Source organism: Mastomys coucha, unplaced genomic scaffold (assembly GCF_008632895.1).
Source record: "Mastomys coucha isolate ucsf_1 unplaced genomic scaffold, UCSF_Mcou_1 pScaffold21, whole genome shotgun sequence".
Taxonomy (NCBI): Eukaryota; Metazoa; Chordata; class Mammalia; order Rodentia; family Muridae; genus Mastomys; species Mastomys coucha.
This window is the reverse complement of record NW_022196904.1, coordinates 163697166-163712467: the sequence shown is the minus strand read 5'-3', so window position 1 is coordinate 163712467 and position 15302 is coordinate 163697166. Positions and strand designations below refer to the sequence as shown.

The 15302-nt window shown below is 43.5% G+C and overlaps 1 protein-coding gene and 1 pseudogene across 6 annotated transcripts in view; both read left to right on the top strand.

Moving 5' to 3' along the window:
* Nucleotides 1–15302, top strand: part of Sgms1 (sphingomyelin synthase 1) — a 266886-nt gene that overhangs the window by 40160 nt on the left and 211424 nt on the right. The gene's annotated exons all lie outside the window — the stretch shown is intronic.
* Nucleotides 5162–8867, top strand: LOC116103737 (annotated as a pseudogene).

Here is a 15302-nt window from a genome sequence, read left to right as displayed (position 1 = left end):
GGTAAAGTCCACACTGGCTTGTTCTGGTGTCAAACTTGAGTGCAGTTGATGGTCTTCAGGAGTTACCAAGCATTTCCCAGAGGTTTACATCCTGGAGACTTGTGGAATGCTGTGCTGAGAGGAGGGAGGGCGTACTACATAGAGAGGAGGCCTGTTGGGTGCTGCCCCCCCCCCCCCAAGAAATAAGTACAGTTCATGAGACCCTGGTTAGTTCATTAAGGATGCGCGTTTCTTTCTTTCCTCTGTGTGCCATTCACCACGCTGCTTGTGCTCTGCCGTTGTTGACACTGCTCTGCACAAAGACCCACCATAACTGAGCAGAAATTGGTGCCACGCTTTTGACCTTCAAGGACTGTAAACTAGACAGCCCTGTAGCTAAAATTCTTCCCCCTAGGATTGGAAAGGTGGCTCAGTGGTTAAGAGCACTGACTCCTCCTCCAGAGGTCCTGAGTTCAATTCCCAGCAGCCACATGGTGGCTCACAGCCATCTGTAATGGGATCTGATACCCTCTTCTGGTGTAGCTATAGTGTACTCATACACATAAAATAAATCTTTAAAAAAAAGAAAAAAAGAAAAAACTTTCCTCCCTAACCCTAACCTTCAGCTGGCTTTGAATTTTCCGTCCTTTTGTCTCAGTATCCTAAGTAGCTGAGATTACAGGCTTGCACCACTGGCCCAGTCTAAAATATCATTTCCTGAAGAAAACTAAAAGCCGATAGGTAAAATCACTTGTTCTGTAGCAGAAGAAAAATTGGCCTGTTCTATACTGCGTGGAGTTATCTCGCCAAGAATGCGATCCTTAGGAGGGTTGACTTTGCAAGCAAAATCTAGTTAAAATTTACTTTGTAACCCCCTCAAGATTTATTTTCAAAAAAGAGAAAGTTCTGAAGTTCGTGTCAGTGTAGCTCAATAGAACAAAATGTGCTTTAGAAAGTATCAAGGTGATTCTCTTGGCTGAAAGTGACAGAAAACCCAATTCAAACTACCCACTTGGTGTGTAGGTATTGAGCCCTGGGGTGAATCTTCCTCAAAGAGGGCGCTGGCTGTGGATCTAAGGGATATTATGAGAATCCGTCGTGGCTGTGTGGTTGTGTGAGAGGAGACCTGCAGGCAGCTTCAGGTTTGTATGAGGAAATGGCCTTTGGGGCTGGGACTTCATGTGTGTCTGCTGTGAGGCTGGGGGCCTAGCCTCCACGTGGTTGAGGCCATCATTCTGTTTTGATTGAATTGTCCTGGTCACGTGCTTGAGTTCTAGCTCCTGAGGGGAACATTTCCTTAGGTGGAGTGGAAGTACGGATGGACAGTCAGGAGGCTAATGATTGTTGCCTTTATGGACACAGCTGGTTACCAGGAAGGTTGGTTACCAGGAAGGTTAGTTCCCAGGAAGAATTCGGTACTGGCAGGCTCACTAACTGTGATAATGATAATTAACGTACATTTTACGGTTTGCAAAGCATTGAGGTGTATTCTTTTGTTTGAACTGAGAGGAGATATATTAGGGCATGACTGAATTGTATGTAGGACTGGCTGCATGAACTTGACTTGTTGCACAACCTCTTTGTGCCCATTTCTCTAACTGTTCAATAGGGACAAAGGTTTTTACCCCTCAAGGTTCTGGGAAGTCCTAATGCCTGGGTATTTATGGGGCGTCTCTGATAGCACCTGGTGTTTGCTATGCTCCCTATTCCCTGATACTGTGTGGGCGTCCTCTCATGTGGCCTGTAAGGGTCAATATTGTCAAGTCTTGCCTTTGAGTTGACTGCAGGGCATTTGAGTTACTAATTAATGGAGGAAGCAAAGATAAGGACCCATACAAAGTAGACCTGCTTATAGCAGTGCCTTTGTTTCCAAAGGCCAGTGTTGTTATTTACTTTACTGAGTTGAGCTTTCTTCATGTCCTTCAGATGTCGCTCCACCCTGGTGGGAATGTACTCGAGTAGGGATGCCCAGGCACATCTAGGGTTGGCATTCACTCAGAAATGTTGGTCGCTTGTTTTATCAAATCAGAGCAGTAGATGACAAACACCCATTTGGGTGGGGGTGGGATTCAGATGTGTCAGTAGGATGTGAGATGTGCTAACTGCCTCAGGTTTGGATTGCCTTCCTGTTTCTCTGGCTCTTAGCCAGCTCTGTCTAGAGGGAGTCACTGTTTCCCTATTAAGAATATGTTTCCACAATTGCTGAACATTTTCCCTTTGTACTGTAGGAGGCTCACACTTGGGTTTCAGACATTAGAGAGGGTCGGCCATATTGTGTTTTGAGGACATCAACAACGACTTCTTTATATTTACTGCAGACTCAAGACTCTGGAAGTGGAGATGTTACTGTTGGTAATTTACAAGGCAGCTCCCACTTCTGTAGCTATCAAAGCAAAGAAAACCTTGGTGGAAAATAGTTTTAGCTCTCCATGTAATGCTTTTAAGGAAAAAAGTGGTGTTAATCAGTTTTTACAAAGCTTATTTCATGGCCAGACTCCCGGTTCCCTTCATGACACTGCCCTGCGGTACAGTTTCCACTGACAGCAACTGCCTGGTATGTGGGGGGAGCTCACACAATGCCTTGAATGAGCTGTGCCTTTGCCTTTGTGTATTTATTATTATTATTATTATTATTATTATTATTATTATTATTATTATTATTATTGCCTTCCCTTTGACAAGAGGTCATTCACAATGAGATACTGTCAGGGATTTCAGATGAGTCTCACTCTAATGCCTCGAGTCCAAACACTCCTTTGTTATTGTCTCTTTAATAGGAGGAAGTGGTAATGTTTGAGTATTGATTTCAACACCTGCTTTTATGATCATAATTACATTCCAAATGTACACGTACTCAGAGGGTAAATGGGTTAACTTCTAATTCTGTAGACAGATCCTGAACTTACCAAATGCCCGTGGGAACCATAGTTAACTTAGATTTAACTCTCCCTGACTTTTTTCTCAGCTCCTCCAGAGCTAAATAACAATAAAGTATATTAACAATTTCTTCATTGCTGTTGACCTGGGAAAGCAGGGTCACCCTCAGTTTCTGTAATGTCAGCAACAAAATAATCTTGTTAGCCTCCATGGGCTGGGAACACTGTTAGCTCTTTGGTTGATTGATTATCCTGTTTGGTATTTTTTCTTTTTAAACCTTAAAACATGTTTTTAGTTGAAACAGAATTACATCCTTTCCCCTCTCTCCTTCCTCCCCAGCTACTGTCCTCATCCAATGTCCTCCCAACCCCCAAGTTGATAGCCTCTGTTTTCTTTGATTATGTAACACACTAATCACATCACACAACTCCTGGCTTTGCCTGCTCCCTAAGCTCTGGTGTCAACCATTTTGCTGTTTCCATGAATTTGACTTTTTGAAAATATATCCCATGATGTAACAGAGAGTGATGTGTAATAAGTGGTTCAAGTGAGGGAGGAACCCAGGTTCAATGCCCAGCAGGCTCAGTTCCTCTATACTCCCAGCCTCCTGTCATGAGCAGTTTGTAAGTCTGGAACTCACCTGGAGCATGCTGTGTTCCCTGTAGTCCAGGGTCTGTAGATCCCATGTTAGCTTGATACAACTAACTATAAAGGGATTCCTGTTTTCATGGTGAGGCACACATGAAAGTATGTATTTTGTAAGTTGTCAAGCTTGATGTAGGATGCAACATTGTCTTCTTTTAAAAGTTTAGGCTTTTGTTGTTGTTTTGTTTCTTTGTTTGTTTTGAAGGGTCCAGTTCCTTTTTGCTATTCCTTACCTGGTAGTTTATCTTGTTTTGTGTAAATAGGGTCCACAAATGCCTTGTATAACAGCTTGGCTACATTTTATCTTGATTTTAAAAAAATCATTGACTTTTTAAAGACATGTATGAGTAACCACAGCTTTCTACAGGAGGATTCTGAGTAGCCCTTGTATCCTGCCTCTGATTGGCTTTTCTCCTTCCCCTGGCCCATATTCTGATTTTTCCTTCTTTTATCTTCTAATTTTGCAAGCTTTCTAACAATTTGCAAAAGGGAGGTAAGACTTCTGAGCTGCTGTATACCTGAGAGTGTGACACTCGTGTATAATTGATTGCCTGGCTAGGTGTAGAGTTCCTGGCTGGAAATCAGAGTTGCTGATAGGAAGGAAGGGTGTTGCTCGCCTTCTTCCAGCATCCAGGGTCCTTGTGAGAACACTAGCACCCACCGAGGCTCACTTCTTTACAGGGTCTTCTGTTGTGTCCTTTGAGTTCATTCGTGAAGGCAGTCAGCAGAGTCAGTCGATTTAATGATCACCAGCTGTGGTACGGACATGCTTTTCGGTTTTTTGTTTGTTTTTTGCTGATATCCAAAGAGCACTGTGATGATGACTTTACCAAGGTGACACAAACCAGGAGCACTTGGGAAGAGAGCTCTGGTTGGACGTGGGCCTACCTGGTCAACTGAAGCAAGAAAATCCACCATGAATGTGAGCTGCACCATTTGCTGGTCTTGTTTAAAGAGAGACTTACCTAGCCAAGAACAGAGTTTCTTCTTTCTGCTGCTGCTTTGTCTTCTTTCTGCTGCTGCTTTGTCTTCTTTCTGCTGCTACTTTGTCAAGTGGCTGTTTATCTTGGGGCCTCAGGCAGAGTCACCTGCAAGGATGGGCTGTGTGTAGTAACATGGGAGTTGTAAGCCAAATAAACCCCTGCTCCTGCCTGCACCTGGGCGGGCCATAGCACAGGAAGGCAGAGAGTTCAGAGCGGCAGGAAGGAGCCACTCGCTCATTCACTGTTTTATGTTCTGTGCTGCAGTATCGCCTTCTCCCATTGTTTACTCAGCTTCCTTCTAGACCTGCTGCAGGATGTTTGGCTTGTCTCTGAGACCTCTTCCCAAGGAGAACTTACATTTTTCTTGGAGCCCTTCTAAAGTTGTTCATTTATCAGGTTTATTTTATTTTCTGTTGCTGATAGCTCCTGAGTGTTCTCATAAACTAAGTAGATATTCTGAGATTAACTTTTTTACCTTTTGAAATGTTATTTTTCTGCACCATTTTTTTGCTTCAAGTTGCATGTTTTCCTCCTCTTATCTTTTATGTTAGATATTCTATATGCCTGATGGTTTTGGAATGTCTGTTTCTGAGGCAGAATGTGGCTCCACAAATTCGAAGATATGTCTTGTTTTTTTTTTTTTCTGCCTTTATTTTTTACCTTTAAAAACAATTTGAAAATTTTGCTATCTGGTTCCTGCTATCTTTGTCCTGAGAGATTTATGGCTTTTTAAAACAAATAATGGTTTTGAGTAGAGGCATTAAATGCATTTGCTCATTTAACTTGAAATCCATTTAAATCTTAAAAACCAAAACCAAAACCAAACCAAATAAGCCAATAACAAAAGGAGGTTAGAATTTGCAGCTTCAGCCTTTGGTCAAACACACCTGCAGGGTGAAGGGTCATTCTAACTCTACTTCAAGGCATGGTATCTGTTTAGATGGTCCCGGTGGAATACGGTGGAATACTGGCCTTCTTGTTAAGTCTGCAGCAGCTGCCTCGCCTCTTTGGGCTAAAGGCTTTTTATGTCAGGGCCTTAAGTACCAACAAATGTGTAAATGATAATTGGGCCTCCTGATTTAAAAAAAATGCTTAAAGAGATTCTTATTGATGTTTCTAAAAGAAATTTTCCAGAGGCTAAGCATATAATCCTTAGATTAAAATGCAGCAGACACATTAAGTTGTTTCCCATAAAAAGCAGAATAATAGACTTTAAATCTATTTGCTACTGGCCACCCACAAAGGACATTCCTGGGCCAAAGAGATTAGATATAAATACAGCCTGGGGATCTGGGTTAAACTTGTGAGTTTTATTCATAGTGAATGCTTACACAAAGCACTCCGGCACAGACTGCCAATGGGTAGGGAAAGAAGTTTTAGCTTTAATTCTGAAAGCAGGTCTCTGCACATATGAAGCAGCTTTAGGAGGGTAGAATGGTTTTTTTTAGTACAGGCTAACTTGCTGTGGATTATTTCCTAATTCTCTGGTGGTCAATTCAATTGCTTCCTTTCTCTCTGAATATGGCACGTACCCACTGCCTACATCCACACACAGCCGTTTGGAGGAATGCTTTAGTCATTTTGCAGTAAGATATGTTTCTGGCCCTGGCAGTCACTAGATAACAGGCCTCTTCTTCAGAAGGCTGTGGTGACATGCAACAGCCACTCCTCAATGCCTATCTGTCACTTACGTACCCAGACAGACAAGGAAACCCTGTTTCCATGCTGATTGCTAGAACTTGCCCATGTTCCTTCCTTTGGATGTAGGGCTGAGTGCTGGACAGTACTGGCCTGGACACACTCTAGGAACCTTTGTAGAACCCAAACTCACAGGTTTCCTGTGCTTAGAAAGTTACTCTTGTCTCTTGAAGATTCCTACAGTCTAGTAATATTTTTAATTGAATTAAATATAAGTAAAGCACAAATTCTTGCTTGTTAAGAGAGGGACCTTCGGTTTTGTTTTGCTTGTGTGTGTGTGTGTGTGTGTGTGTGTGTGTGTGTGTTTGTTTGTTTCTCGGCAAGGCGGAGAGCAAGGGGCTTGCAGGATGTAGGCCGGGAATTGTCAGACCCGGTAGCAGACAAGAATTTCCAACATAAAATAGATGATGTGTTTAGGACAATAGATTCTGGACCCAGTGATTGTGTCATTTGGTTGATTTTAAAATGAAGATTGTCTGGTGTTTTCCATTCATGACAGTAGTTTGAAGTTGAGTTCTGAGATTATCCAGTCACTGCCACTCTGCTTTATAGAGGTGTCCAAGATCCACTTCTGGGTCCCCAAAGCCCCTGTGCTCTGCGCCCTTCTCCTGCTGCTGGACACACGCTTGTCCTGAACTCAGATCCCTGTGGGCCCACACTCGCTGCAATATTTCTCCACTGCCGTGGAGATCCCCAGCCTGGCCTCCGGGAGCCACGGATCATAGTTGTCTGTGGAGAACACACAGTTGGTGCATTTCAACAGTGATGCTGAGACTCCAAGGACTGAAGGGGGTGGATTACTGGGAGCACAGACTACTCAGAACCCAAGCACGGCAGTCTGAAAGGAACCTGATGACCCTGATGACCCTGGTTCGTGTTACAATAAGAGCGTGGAGGATTCTTACAGACTACAGTGTCTCCAAGGCTATGTGATGTGGGTCCAGATGGGTGCCTGCTTTGCTGGTACTACCAGTTCTCCTATGATGGTGTGGATCATCTCACCCTGAATCAAGACCTGAGTTCCTGGACAGCAGAGACCAACATGTAGCTCAGATCTCTCAGCACAAGTCAGAAAGCCACCTGAAAGACAACTGTTCAGAGCTGCTGCAGAAATACCTGGAAAAAGAGGAGGAGAGGCTTCTGCATTCAGACCCCCCAAATACACGTGTAACTTGTCACCCCAGACCTGAAGGTGATGTCACCCTGAGGTGCTGGACCCTGAGCTTCTACCCTGCTGACATCACCCTAACCTGGCAGTTGGATGGGGAAGAACTGACCCAAGAAATAGAGCTTGTAGAGATCCGGCCTTCAGGGGATGGAACCTTCCAGAAGTGGGCAGCTATGGTGGTGCCTTCTGGGAAGGAGCAGAATTATACATGCCATGTGTACCAGGAGTGCTTGCTTGGGCCCCTCACCCTGAGATGGGATCCTCCTCCATCCACCATCTCCAACATGGGGATCATCGCTGTTCTGGTTGTCCTGGGAGCTGTGGCCATCACTGGAGCTGTGGTGGCTGTTGTGATGAAGAGGAGAAGCACATGTGGAAAAGAAGGGGGCTATGTTCCAGCTGGAGACAGCAACAGTGTCTAGAGCTCTGACTTGTCTCTGGAGGCTTGAAAAGCCAACCTTCCTGGTCCAGGAGTTACTAGGAGCCATCTGCATCCTGTCACCTCCGTGCTACCCTGAACTGCAGCTCCTCAACTTGCACACTGTACATAAGAATCTGAATGTGAACTTGATTGCTCAAATCATTAGTTCATTAGTGGGTAAATTAAGGGATTGAGAATACTCAGAGTACTGTGGAAGATATAAATGGCAGCAAGGAGAAAACAAAAAACAAAACAAAACAAAAAGGGACCTCCATTGTTTAATTAGTGACTCCTCTCTTGCTCTGGACTTCTGTCTTTGTCACACCCTTCAAGCCAGCCTCTTTGTTTCTTTATATGGTATATTAACGTGAACCACATGAGCTGTGCTCACCAGGACCTTTGGTGCTAAGAGGGGGCCCTGTGGATGGTGACACTCTAGCTGAGCCATGCTTACCTTGGACTTCCTGCATATTGTCACCCCCATGGATTATTGCAGCTGCTACTTCTGCCATATATACCCACTTTCAAAGTCCTGGCCCCAGTACCTTCTTGGCTTTCTTCACCTTATCTTAAGAAGCTTGCGTTTTCAAAAGACTTCTGAATTCTGAGGGCCAGCAAAGGGAAAACAATCTCCCTTGCCCCTTCTCTTTCTCTCTCTCTGTCTCAGTGAAAAGGAGAACTATTACGGGTGTGTGCAAAAACCACCACTTTCTGAACTTGCTAGAATTAGTTCATGCTCAGTGCTTAGAGCCTAGTGTGGCACTATTTATAGATTCCTGGATAAGGAGCCAGAGAACCACTAAAGACAGTTTCCAAGCACATTTCGATTCTGTGCTTGAGGGACAACAGTTATTAAAATTTCATCCTGTAGCCAACATGATGTTGGCATTCAATGTTTGATAACTGTTATTTGTATTTCTTAACGAATTTCTGTTGGCTGAAGATGTGTGTGTGTGTGTGTGTGTGTGTGTGTGTGTGTGTGTGTGTGTGTGAGAGAGAGAGAGAGAGAGAGAGAGAGAGAGAGAGAGAGGTAGAAATAGAGAGAGAGATTATTGCATGATGGGTGACCTCAAAAGTGCTACCAGGGAATAAAGGGGTTAAATTTGTGACACAGATTCTGATTCAGAAAAAAAAATATATGAAGTATTATGAGTCAGAGAACAGCTTTGTCATTTGTCACTTGAGATTGTCATGAATAGAGCCCTCATCTGGTTGAGAATTATCTACCCAGTTTCTCTCTGAGAAAAATTGTTCTCCAGCAGAGGGTGAATGAAATATTCTGTCCATTGTGGGACGCCTCCAGCATGTGGAGGGGACGAGAGAAAGGGTGGCATTTATGGAATTTGACTATTCTGCCAAAAGGGGTGTGCTCTCCAGCTGCAGCTGTGATGGTTGCAGGAGGAGAGCTAGGACAAGAAACGGTGAATCTACAGAGGCTCCAAGATCAGTGCCTTTGGTAGGGTGTCTTAGACATTGCTGACGTTTCATTAGATCCCTGTGTGGAAGTCCCAGTTAGAGCATTGTTTGGGTGGTAATTGCTCTCCATAGTAAGATGAATAAGAGTTGGGACAGGGGAAGGAGGTACGTGTTGTTGAATAGTCAAGGTATGTCTGCTCATCTCTATCTAAGCTCAGGTCCTGTAAGCACTCCAGGAGAAATTCTTAGTCTGATAATCGCTCTTGAGCCAAGGGCCCCACTCTGGTTCCTATGAGATGATCCACTCCCACATGCAAGCTCTGCATAGCAGATAATTGTTCTCATATTGGTTGTCCGTACTGAAGGAATCCCAGGAGAGGCCAGGGAATGACTTCTTGCCAGACTGTTCTCTTCTGCTGCTGCATGTACTACGGACTGTGTTGGATCTTTGGGTGTGGCCAGCAAGTGCTTTGGCTCAATGAACTGAGCCATCTACTGGCCCCTTTTTTAGGGTGGATCTTCCCTTCCTTACAGGCTTGCCTGAGGGCTAAACTAAATAATCCCTCCTAGGTCAGTCCAGACCCTGTCAAGTTGACAGTGAGCAGTAACCATCACAGAAGGGACACATGTAAATATTTGAAGCATATAAGTGAAATATCTGGATGTTTTAGGCTGAAGGTAGAAACACCACTGTAAAGCAGAATTCAGAGACAAAACCAGAAGACATGCAATTAAATACATCCTTTGGGAGCCATCTTTCCTGTGAATAGCTCTGTGAATAGGAGCTACAGAGGAGGAGTTCCAGTGGGAGGAATTACATTAACATGTCACCATGCATGAGACCCACTTCCGTAAATGTCATGGCTTTAGTTACTGTTGGAAGGACTGACACAGATAACTCCATTTTTACAGTTGACATTAGGACTCCTGATGTAGCACAGGCTGTCCTTGAGCTTGAGATAGCCCTTCTCTTGCCTCTCAAGAGTTGGGATTGTAGGTATATATCATCATGCTGGGCAAGTTCATTTCAGTCCTGATGGACTTGCTCCTACTGCCTCTGTATAGTTCCCTCCAATGACATTCCTGATAAACCATCTTGTTTGGTCTTGATGGGCCCCTGTGACTAGGATGAGATCCATTCCCCTTGGTCTGATCAGATCCCATACTTGTGTGTGTGTGTGTGTGTGTGTGTGTGTGTGTGTGTGTGTAACAGTCACAGGTGATAATTTCCCTGAAGCCTCCAAGGTTTCAGTCCTGTCCATTCTGTGGCAATTCTTAGTATTAGGAATGTTGCTCAGAGGATTTTGTTAGATGTTGCACTGCTTCAGTATGTCAGCTGTACAGCAGATTCAATGCCCTACAAGATTTCTATCCTGTAAGACAGAAAACCTACAAGTGCTGATGTCTAAAGAATGAATAGTTTGAAAAGCAGGTACCTGTAAGAGCCATTCTCAGTGGCCTTGACAGTAAGTGCTTTTGCTGAGGATGGAGAAGAACTAGACCAGCTCTGGATAGAACACTAAAGGGAGTTAACTGACAGAACTGTTCACTTTCATTTCATATAGGATTTTAGGATGAAAATTATCCTTTGTATGCAATACACTGGGACTCTAAAAATTACCCTAATTTTATTTTTATGATTAAGCTTAAATTTTCTATTTAGGGAATGATATAGCTTGTCAATATGAGGTTGCTTTTTTTGTGTGTAACTCTCACTTCATCTTGCCTGTTTTTTGGAAGGGGTGTTTGTCAAGGGCCTTTCTACGTCTATCTGGATGATCACATGCTTTCTGACTGAAAGTGTATTTACATATTGTTTCAGTTTAGTATTGTCTTAGTTGCATGACCAAGGCAACTTTTAAAGGCAAACATTTAATTGGGGGTAGCTTACAATTCCCGAGGTTTAGTCCATTATCATGGTGGTATTGGAGGAGCTCACACCTCTCAGCAGCTCACACCTCTCCATAGAATAAATGAAAAAGAACTCAGTCAGACACACCTGAAGCCCAGCATTGCTGGGACACAAAAACCACGTAAAGACAGGACAAAGAAAACTTGACACCAATTTTCTCCATGAATACTGATACAATGTTTTATTTGTTTGTTTCTTGTTTTTCTAAGATAGGGTTTCTCTGTGTAGCCCTGGCTGTCCTAGAATTCATTCTGTAGACCAGGCTAACCTTAAATTCAAGGAACATATCTAACTGCCTCTGCCTTCCACAGGATGGGATTAAAGACATGCTTTGCCACTGCCCAGTGATGCAAAATTTCTTAATAAAATTTTTGCAAACTAAATTCCAAAACATCAGCTAATTGGTTTCATTTCAGGATCCAAGCAAGTATGGCTCAAAATACAGGAGTCAGAATACATAATATATATGTGTGGCAGTATGAATAGGTTTGGTCCCCATAGAGTCACATGTTTGAATGCTTGGCCACAGGGAGTACCATTATCAGGAGGGTGTGGCCTTATTTGGAGGAGGTGTAGTCTTGGAGGAAGTGTATCTCTGTGTAGGTGGGCTTTAAGACTGCCTATGCTCTGGCTCCACCCAGTGCAGAAGATAGTGTCCTCCTTGACTGCAGTGTTTTGTGTATATATCTGGTGAGTCCCTTGGATTTATGGTGTGATTTACCTCTAGAGTTTCTTTGTTGATTGTTAGCCGGGTGACCTTTCAAAAGCTGTGTCTGTGGCAGTGAGGTCAGCCACAGTTATTGCCCTGGGACCTTTGAGACCTTTTATATCCCTTAGCGTTTGGTTTTGGAACTTGCCCATCCTTTCTCTGCACTTTTCTAGGATCCTCTCATTTCCTTTGTGGGTTTCTGAAGCTGTTCTTTTTGTTGTCTTGTTAGAATCTGCTTTTTCTTTATTCTCTGCTTCCTTTCCTGGCTCAAACGGAGGTAGCTTTTAGCTCGATATCTTACCTGGAAGCAATTTTTATTGAGAATAAACATGCCCTTTTCACCAAAACAAAACTTTACTTCTTCATAATGTAGAACTTCACATGATAGTTAGGCTTTTCTCTTTATAATATTTCTCTTGATAAAGACACAAGAATAGAAATCTTTTTTTAAAAAAAGATTTATTTAGTTTCAGAAGAGGGCATCAGATCTCATTATAGATGGTTGTGAGCCATCATGTGGTTGCTGGGAATTGAACTCTTGGACCTCTGGAAAAGCAGTCAGTGCTCTTAACCACTGAGCCATCTCTCCAACCCCAAAAATAGAAATCTTAAACTGTTTATACATTAGGAATTTATGAAAACCCATTTGTAAATTATTTTTATGAGGGGTTGAACTAGAAATCAAGTATGATCACCTGTCCACATAACCAAACTTTTCTGTGTTTGTATTATGGTGTGCCAGTAGGTATATGTTTGCACACGTGTGTGTGTGTGTGTGTGTGTGTGTGTGTGTATGTGTGTGTGTGTGTATGTGTGTGTGTGTGTGTGTGTGTGCGTGCTGGTACACATGTACATGTATGCACATGCATGTGGAGGCTGAAAGACAACCTTGGGAACCATTCTTTAGAGCTGATTACTTTGCTTTTTGAGATAGGGTCTGTCACTGGCTTGGAGCTCACAAAGTTTGGTAGGGTAGCCTGTCAGTGAACCCTTCCTTGGACCAGCCTTTCTCTCCCACTCTGGTGCTGGCATGCTTGCATTTTGTGTTTTGTTTTTTTGACCATGGGTTCTGAAGCCCAATCTCAAGCTCTGACGCCTCCACAGCAAGCACCTTAGCTCTTCAGTTCTGACATGGAAACATTTTATAGTAACCGTTGCAGACTTCTGTGGGAGAAGCAGCTTTGTTTTCAAATGACCAGGTCGTTTTCTATTTATTTGCTTCTTATTCTCGAGTTTACAGTGAAGTCTGTTTGAACTTTGGCTAGGTCTGACGTAAGATGAGTACCTTTAAGTTTTGTTTTAAAGTCCTCAGGTGAGGAACAAAGAGAGTGAACAGATCCCAGCTCCTATACTTTAATGCTACAGCTGCAAGTTCAAAGGTCATTCAGAATGCATCTGCTCTCAGCTCCATAGTGAGGTAGTGATTTCAGTGGCAGCATTCATTTGGTTCTTGGAACAGCAAGTGTAGTGGGGTAGCTTATGATGCAGGCTGACCGACCCTTACGGTCGATCAGCAGAGGGCCTGTTGGAGTTCCCGTCATGCTGGAGTGGAATATGTTCTTAGAACGGGGTCTGTTTTCAAAAGGGTTCCATTGGCTGCTGAGAGGCCTGTGCCTTCTGAAGCTGTTGGGTACAGTATTCTGTGTGAATCTGATGTGACTGTTACTGTGTCCAACAAATTACCCATCCTTCTCCAGGACAATCAGCCACTAAAGATGTTACCATTTCCTCACCAGGACAGTCACTGCACATACAGACTAACATGAAAAAAAAGAAAGATACCCCAAAGTTGTTACATTATTGCTCTGAATTTTGTTGTTTACAGAACACCAGGCAGCTAGAATTCTCCCTAAGGCTCAAAAGGGTCATTGTAGACTTAGTATTTCCTATGGTTATGAAAGGTTATGAAAGTTAAGATAGAGATTTCCCAGCGCTTCCTCTTGGGCTACTGTACTTTGTATCTTTTTCCACACAGTAAATGTCCAAATAATTCAAGTGAACTCTGATTTGCTCAAAAGAGTCCCCAGAATAAGGCCTATCAGACAAATGACAAATGCCCAAAGCATCAAGGACAAGGCAAGACTCATGCAGCACTGGCTCAGTCCTTACCACGGGCCAGTGTTTCCATCCTGTGGACTTGAGGCACCAATTTCTCTGTCACTGAACAACGGTAGAAAAGTGGCTGATGCTGGCAGAAATTGGGAGACAAGAAAAAGTCTCTGGACTAAAAGGACTCCAGAGGTTTATGGGTCAGACAATTCCTTCTTTCCTCTGGGTCCAGGGTCAACTTACTATCAGTGGCTGATGCTGAAAGACACCTTTTATCCTGGGTCCGTCTGTCCAAGTGTAAGTAGAGTTTTCTAGGCAGAGGTCAAAAACTGCTGTGGTGGTTTGAATGAAAATAACCCCCATAAGGTCGTAGGGAGTGGCATTATTTGAAAGGATTAGGAGGTGTGGCCTTGTTGGAGTAGGTGTGGCCTTGTTGGAGGAAGTGTTGGGGGGGGAGGGGGTAAGGGGGTAAGCTTTGAGGTGTCAGAAGCTCAAGCCAGGCACAGTGTCTCACTCTTTCTTCCTCCTGCCTGCCAATGCATAGATAGAACCCTCAGCTCCTCCTGTACCATGTCTGCTTGGCACTGCCATGCTTCCCGCCTTGATGATAATGGACTAAATTTCTGAAATTGTAAGGTAGCCCCAATTAAACGTTTTCCTTTGTAAGAGTTGACATAGTCATAGTGTCTTTTCCCAGCAATAGAAAGCCTAACTTAGACAACTGCTCCTGGAAGCCTTGATGGTCCACCCTCATACACCCATTAAAGAGATGGAAAGACCTGGGGGGGGGGGTGGCTCAGTTGCTAAAGTACTTTTTGTGCAAGTATGAGGACCTGAGACTAGATTCTTAGCAACCAAGTAAAAAAACCTCAGAGTGCTGTCAAGTATCTGTGATCTCAGTACTGGGGAGGCAGAGACAGGAGGATCCCTGGAGCTTGCTGACAAGTCAGTCTTATGAAATCGGTGAGCTCCAAGCTCAAGGAGAGACGCCGGGTCCAATCCTTGACCCCTACCCCCACCCCAAATGCAGAGAGCAGTAAAGAGCCCTGCTGTTGCTCTCTGGCCTCTGTCTAGGAGCACACACACAGTGTCGTCATACCCGATTTATCTCTCCCAGTCAGACGCTTTACTGGATGGTGTTACTTCTCGGCAGTTGGTTTTTGTGTGTGGCTATTTTAGCAGGTGTGGGGGATTATCTTGTCATGATTTCGATTCACTTTCCCTGATAATTTATATTGTTAAACATTTTTTTTTTCTTTTTACATACTTGGCCATTTGAATGGCTTCATTGGAATAGGCATTCAATTTCTTTTTAGGTATTCTCTATATAATCTGGCTATTAACTCTTCCTCACGTGTATGGTTCACCTACTCTTCTCCCATTCTGTAGGTTCTGTGTTCACTTTTGTGAATGTTACACATGTCATCTAAAAGCCTTTTAATTAG